General features: G+C 41.1%; 1 pseudogene across 1 annotated transcript in view; it reads right to left on the reverse strand.

Annotated features, from left to right (window-relative positions):
• Positions 1–1,045: 1,045 nt before the first annotated feature.
• The window catches only part of LOC308273231 (phospholipase A and acyltransferase 1-like), a 7,953-nt pseudogene continuing 1,498 nt past the window's right edge, over positions 1,046–7,500 (reverse strand). The window contains exon 2 of the transcript in view: positions 1,046–1,203. The product of the transcript in view is annotated as a phospholipase A and acyltransferase 1-like (transcript). The remainder of the gene's footprint in view (positions 1,204–7,500) is intronic.

Genomic DNA, 7,500 nt, shown 5'->3' on the forward strand with positions numbered 1-7,500 from the left:
ACAATTTACTTAAAGAGACATTAAAAAAAAACTAACCAAGGCTGAGGATGTAACTCAGTGGAATAGCGCGTGCCTACCATAGGAGGATCCCGCAAAAGCAAACAACCCTACTACCCTCCCCCTCAAAACAACAACTGAAAAGCGTCATCTGGGGATGAAAGATATTTCTTTGGTGCATAATTCCTTGTACTTTCCTTTATTTCGTACAGGGGTGGAGTATTCGTTTTCTTTCCACTCCGTGTCCCCCCACCTCCCGTTAGAGCTTGTCCCAACTTGGGGTGTGGCTCGCCGATTGCCAGTTGTGACCACAGAAAGCCGGTGTTTGGCAGCCCCCCTTGCTTAGTTTGGTCGCGTGTCAAATCGAGTCCTCTGGGCTCCAGGAAAGCAAGCAACAGGCCAGTCAGTCGTTGCTGCACTTTGGCTGGTGGGTCCTGGGAGGTGGTGGGAGGAAGGGCGGGCTCTGGTCCAGAAAGGACGCGACTGTCCATGCGTTTTAAAGCCTGTGATTCTGCTCCTGGGGAGCTGATCCTCGTGGACAAACTCGCACCCACTGCCGAGAAGTCTGTTTCTTATCCCGTCGGTGGAGTTAGTGTTTCTGACTTGGCGGGGGTGATTGACAAGCTCGCGAAGACGGGATTGCAGCGTGGAGATCGTGTGGCCGTGACAGATTGAAAGTGACACGTATTGTGGGGTGAGGAAGAAAGTGAAGAACAGAGAGAATGAACCGACTATACAAAAACCCAGCAAACAAAAGCAATCAGAAAAAGGCAGCGAAGTGATAGACAAATGAGTAATGATTAGAACTACACGTTGCTGTGGAAAGCAGAGTGGCGCAGCGGAAGCGTGCTGGGCCCATAACCCAGAGGTCGATGGATCGAAACCATCCTCTGCTAGGTTCACTTTTATACTGAAGGAAGTACCAGGTTCTCCTGATTATAGAGAACACCTTGCAATCAGTTTATGGTTCTTCTCCACTGGTTCCCCCTCCCTTGTGACCTTCAGGTCCTAGAGAACACTAGGCAGTGTGGGGAATCTTCCTGGCTGCTCACTCTCGGCTGATGAATGATGGATTAACTGTGGCCACAGGGAGGTTCCCTCTACTGTCCAGGTCTTTGTACCGGATGCTTCCCAGACAAGGAGAGAAAGAACTGGCTGCCTGAGACAGAGAGAGGAGCCCGGAGAGGAACCCGGTGAACAGAGTACCTAAGTGTCCAACATGAAGAAAGAGAAAAGACCAGGAGAGTGCACGAGGAAGGGCGGGGTATTTCTAGTGTGTGTGTGTCCTGTTGTGTTTAGTGCTACAGAAACCAAAGAAGGCACAGCCCCCACCTTGTTCCTATTAAGACTTTTCTACAGACAGCAATCAGCTTGCTTGGGAGAGTTTGGGGAAGTCTCTCCTGGCCAGCATGATGACACATAGGAAAAATGAAAATTTCAAGTTCTAGGTGGGTAAACATTGGAGAGATCAGTTGAAGTTTCAACTGGTCATCCTCCATACGGGGGCAGCTTATGGGCCCTGATCAATGGAGGAGGCAATTGATTCTGGACAGTAGGAAAGGAAAGGTAAATACTAACTTTGGCAATGGAATTAATGGCATGGCCACGCAAGGCCTTGAGTGTCGTTCCTTTAGGTGTGCATGTGCCTGTGTCTGTCTGTGAACCTCAAAATAGACTTGGGCCCTGGCAGGGAGAACTTCCACTTCAATACATAGTAGTGAGCATAGCTTTGCCACAGGGGAGACAGATGTGTGGCCCATCCCTGTTTGGAATCTGTTTATTCTTTCATATGTATTTTGTGCATTTCCCCAGCCAAAAAAGTGCAGCTGGTAATTCTGCCCCCCATCTCACAGTCATGAAGTTATTATTAGAATTCTCAGCTTTTTCGATAGATGTGGAGGAGTTGTTTTAAAAAAAAAATCTCAAAAAGCCAGGTGTGGTACATGCCTATAAACTCAATACTTAGAGAGACTGAAAAAGGCAGATTGCAGGTTCAAGGCCAGCCTTTCCTACATAGTGAGGCTTCTAGCAACTTAGTGAGACCCTGTTTCAAATGAAAAATTAAACAAGGCTTCGGGATTAGCTCAGAGGTAGAACGCCCCTGGTTCAATCTCCAGTATATAAAAAAATCTCAAAACATAGAGAAAACAAATATACATGTAATCTCTTGCAAAAGATGCCCATGACTCAACCCATACAATTGTGATAATCATTAATAGGGACGTCACCAAAATGTGGAAGACAATGTGTAGCGAACAGGGACTCCCTGAAGTTTTAATTCTCTTACTCGTTGAATAATAGAATTACTCTATTTTAACTAATAAGGTTCAAAATCACCAAACTATTTTTTTCTGTGTGGTACTGGGGATTGAACCCAGAGGTATTCTTCCTTTGAGCTATAACCTCAGTTTCTTATTTGGAAGCAGGATCTTACTAGGTTGATGAAAGTCTTACTACTTGCTAAGGCTGTCCTCGAACCTGTAATCCTCTTTCTCAACCTCCGAAGTTCTGGGATTACAGATGAGCACCACCATAACCAGCAACTAATTATAAAGCTGCTTAAGAAATATGGCCACCTAGTTGTGGTGGCTCATGCCTGTATTCCCAGTACTTGGGAGGCTGAGACAGGAGGATCTCAAGTTCAAAGAAAGATTCAGTAAATAGTGAGACTCTAATCAACCTAGCAAGACCTTGTTTCAAAATAAAAATAAAATAGGACTGGGGATATAGCTTGGAGGTAGAATGCCCCAGAGTTCAATCCTCAGTACCACAAAAAAAAAAAGAAGAAGAAAAAGAAAGAACCAATAATATTAATACTACTCTTTCAGAAATACTATGAATTATAGCCATATGATTTAATTAGCTTCAGTCTTCTAAATTAGGAGGCCCAAAGTGTATCCACACCCATTGAGATTCTTGTCAGACCAGTTCTTTGTGTTTTTATCTCCTCCCAGAGGGTTCATGGGGTGTTGGTTCCTCATAATATATATTTGGGACACTATAATAACACATGTGTAGGTCCAGCAGAAGGAAATAAAGCCCAGATGGTGAGGACTGTTGGAACCTCCACTTAACTCCTGTTCAATGCTTACTGTGGGATGTCCACTGAGAAGAACCACCCATTTATGGTATTTTCCTTTTCTTTCAAGATGGAAATAGAAGCAAAGGATGGTTTCTCTTAAATCTCTCTAAGTATTGTACATTTTTTGTGCTTTGAGCTCAGATTTTTTTTCTTTTTTTTGGTGGTAATGGGAATTGAGCCCAGAGTCATTCTGCTTCTGAAGTACAGTCCTCCTAGCCAGTTTTATTTAAAAATTGGGCCTTGGTAGGTTGATGAGAGTCTCACTACTTGCTGAGACTGTCCTGGAACCTACAATCCTCCTCTTTCAGCCTTTCAAGTACTAAGATTACAAGCATAGGCTGCTGGGCTAGAAATCTGCTTTTCTTAAGGGAACTAAAGACAGTGACCTCGATGCACCTCTGCTATCTAAGTTACTTCCTTCTGTTCTGTGATAGCTTCAGAGTCCTTAGCTGAAGGATGGAAGGTCACCCTCACCCGAGGAGAAAGCTCAAGTCAGCAACCTGACACCTTCAGTTTGGCTTTTTTGCCTTCCCCCTCTCAGTGTGTGTGTGTGTGTGTGTGTGTGTGTGTGTGTGTGTGTGTGTGTGTGTGTGTGTGTTACCAGGGATTGAACCCATTCTACCCACAACAATATTTTTATTCATTATTTTGAAACAGGGTCTCAGTTGCAGAAAGTCTCACTAAGTAGCTGAGGCTGGCTGAAAACCTGTGATCTTTCTATCCCAGCTGTCCCAGCACTAGGATTACAAGCATGCACTACCATGACCGACTTCCTCTCACCTTTTCGAGACCAGAAATAAGTCTCCAGCATTTTAAATTTATATTTATTTATTTATTTATTTATTTATTTATTTATTGCAGTACTGGGGATGGAAACCAGGGACAATCTACCTCCGAGCTATACCCCCAGTCCTATTTTTATTCTTTATTTTTTGAAACAGGGTCTCACTGAGTTGCAAAGAGCCTCATTGTCTCAGCCTCCCAAATGCTGGGATTACAAGCATGTGCCACCATGCCAAGATTCCAGCATTTTTTTTTTATAGCTACAAGCACTTGCTGGTACAGAGCCCAGCAGATCTCCCAAAATGTATAAGGTTAACCTTACAAAACCCAAAACAGAAAGGGACAAAGCCACAGTCACCGGGATGTTAACATTGTACTATCCCTCAGAAATAAAGAGCAGAAGGGGCTAGGGGATGTAGCTCGGTGGTAGAGTGCTTTCCTAGCACACAGGGGGCCTTGGGTTTGATAAAAAAAAAAATGTAGGAGGGTGGGGGGGGTTCCAGTAAAGGTCTAAAAGCTTTAAAGAATACAAGTCCCAATTTGGGCCTAATTTACATATAATGAACTATTAATAAAGACTGCACCCTTCAGTTTCTGAAGACAAATCTCTTTTTTAGGCAGACATGGACCTTAAAAATGGGGGAGGCATTTGCCTTGCTGGTTATAAATCAGATTTTCATAATTTCAACAGTTCTGAGGGATAAATACTGATATCTAGCCAGAATGCATTTTGTTGGGCATCAAATAAAAACTTTAAATTGTGTCTTATTTCCAAGGTGAGAAATATGTATACAGTTCAAAGAAAATGTCAAAATGAATTAAAAATTATATTGAGAAGAATGCCATTGAGCCGGGCGTGGTGGCACATTCTTGTAATCCCAGCGCTTGGGAGGGTGAGACAGGAGGATCGCACAGGTTTGAAGCCAGCCTCAGCTACTTAGTGAGGCTCTCAGCAACTTAGTGAGACCCTGTTTCCAAATAAAAATAGAAAATAGGTCTGGGAGTATAGCCCGGAGTTAGAAAGCCTCTGGGTTCCACCCCCAGTACCACAAAAAAAAAAAAAAAAAAAGAATGCCATTGAGAACCATATCAGTGTACTTTCCAAAAGGATGTTTTGTTTATGAATGAATGCACTGGTCCTATTGGTGTTTTCTTTTCCCCCAAGGAATGCTTTAGTGCTCTGCTACAGAATCTCAGTTTTGAGGGTAGCCCTTTTAAGGCAAGTTGGTAAAGGCATGTGTCCCGCAGAGTCAGCCTTGATCTGGGGTCTTCTCTAGTCCTAGACCCATAAAGTAGGACTGTATGTGAACTAGGAAGCCATCCCATCTCGCTGTACCTGCTGAATTCCAAGCAATTGCCACCTCCCAAAAAGGCTACTTCATAGTCAGCAGGATTCGAACCTGCGCAGGGAAACCCCAATGGATTTCTAGTCCATCACCTTAACCACTCGGCCACGACTACCTAAAAGCTGTACCTCTCAAAAGGATAAGTAGCTCTCTTCCAAAGGTCATGTGTTTTACCTGCACAGGTATTTGTGGTCAGTGTTTCTATCTGACGTCAATTAGATGAACACCATGTGTTACAATAAATTAACAAATAGTATCTAATGCTCAGAGCTGGGATGACCTCTTGTTCTGATAAGCCGAGGACAGGAGTCTAAGTAAAAGATCTTCCCAGAGACCAGGCTTCCTACTCGGTCAGCTTCTGGTGGGATCCATCAGCTCCAGCAAACAATGGGACATGCTTTTCCGATGTAGAAATTTGAGAAATAGAAAGCAATTTGAAAAACACGAAATGACTAAATTTTTAGATTGCTAAATAAATTCTAGAAATTCATATAACGGAAGTTGTGTAACTGATAAAATGACCATGGAATACTTCTATAACGGTAATACGAAATAGATGTCAGGATATGCTTTTAGCAAAATAATGCTAATCATCAACATACTTCACATCTTGCAAAAAGCCAGCATCATTTATGTACATAATGCCACTTAATCTTACATCACAAATGAGGAAAATGTGAGCTAAGAGAAGTATCCATGCTCACCCAACACCTTAGATTTAGATCGGTGGCCTACATTCGTAGCTGATGTTCTTTATGCTCTTCCTGTGGACATTATTAATGCCTTCAACGATATTTCTAAATGCCCAACAGAAGAAAAATTGACAAAATTGTTGCTTAAGCAAATGGTTAAACATTTCCTCAGGTAGCCACTTATGGAATTAAACTTGTAGACAGGATATGCTGTGAATACACCTTAAAAATTGACCAGTTGAGACTGGTCAGTGCCAGGATATTTTCTTGTAAAATTATGTGACTTTAGTTAGGTGTGGTATTGCACACCTGTAATCCCAGTACTTGGAAGGCTGAGACAGGATTGATTGCAGGTTCAAGGAAAGCCTCGGTAAGTAATGAGACTATCATTAATTTAGCGAGAACCTGTTTCAAAATAAAAATTAAAAAAATAGAGTTGGGGGTGTAGCTTGAAAGTAGAATTCCCCTGGGTTCAGTCCCCAGTACCATACCCCCCAAAATATATGTGACTTTGAAGATAAATAATTATTTAATGATCCAATAATTAAGTCATCTTAGTGGGGTTTTTGTTTGTTTGTTTTTTGGTTGTGCATGTGTGTTACTGAAGATTAAACTCAAGGTATTCTACCTCTGGGCTATACTCCCAGCCACACACACACACACGTGTGTGTGTGTGTGTGTGTGTGTGTGTGTGTGTGTGTGTGTTTAAACAGGGCCTCACAAGGTTGTTGAGGTTGGCTGTGAATCTGCAATCCTTCTGTCTCAATCTCCCAAGTAGTGAAGGCTGGGATTATAAATCTGCACCACCACGCCTGGATTCACTTTAGTGTAAGGGAAAAAAATTACACTGAAAGAAGCCTTCTCTAGAGTAATAATGGTGTGTAAGATACATCTACAAGATACTGAAGGAAACAATGAGAATCAAAGATTTCATATTCAGTTGAGATGTATTTTATGTTGAAGAAAGTGTATTTACATCAGAAACTATTATGCAGTTTTTAAGGGTATAGATCTACATTTAAATATATGGATAAATCCAAGTATGTGGTAAAATAATTGTAGGATTAAGATGAGATTATATAACAAAATGTCATTCATGCAAAATAAAAGTTAATGCACAAATAATATTAATATGATTTTTAGGAAGCAGCAAATTATAATAAAAATATAGACAATAAATACATTTAAAATTAGTTTTATGGGAGATATTAGAGGTAGTCCATCATGAAGATAAAGAAGAACCAGTCAGTTCAGAGAAGTTCTTTATATGAACCACTTTATGGATCAGATAAACTAAAACTCCAATGAGTACTTAAAATAATTTTAATCTTTGAGACACCATTTAGAAAAATGACAAATCACTTGGTACCTTTTAATTAGGGAAAATTAGAAAGATAGAAATTTCAGTGTTGGTGTTTTAGGGATACCCAAATGAATGTGAACTGCTGGTAGAAAATTATGAAATTATTTGGGAAAAAATCTGGCACTACCAATTAAATAAGATGTAAATAAACCACATGATCCTTTTTTTTTGTTGTTTCACACTATATATTCCATTGATTTTCCCCCACACGTCTACAGGAGGATATATATGATTAAT

The sequence above is a fragment of the Muscardinus avellanarius genome (assembly GCF_963383645.1).
Source record: "Muscardinus avellanarius genome assembly, chromosome: 14".
Classification (NCBI taxonomy): Eukaryota; Metazoa; Chordata; class Mammalia; order Rodentia; family Gliridae; genus Muscardinus; species Muscardinus avellanarius.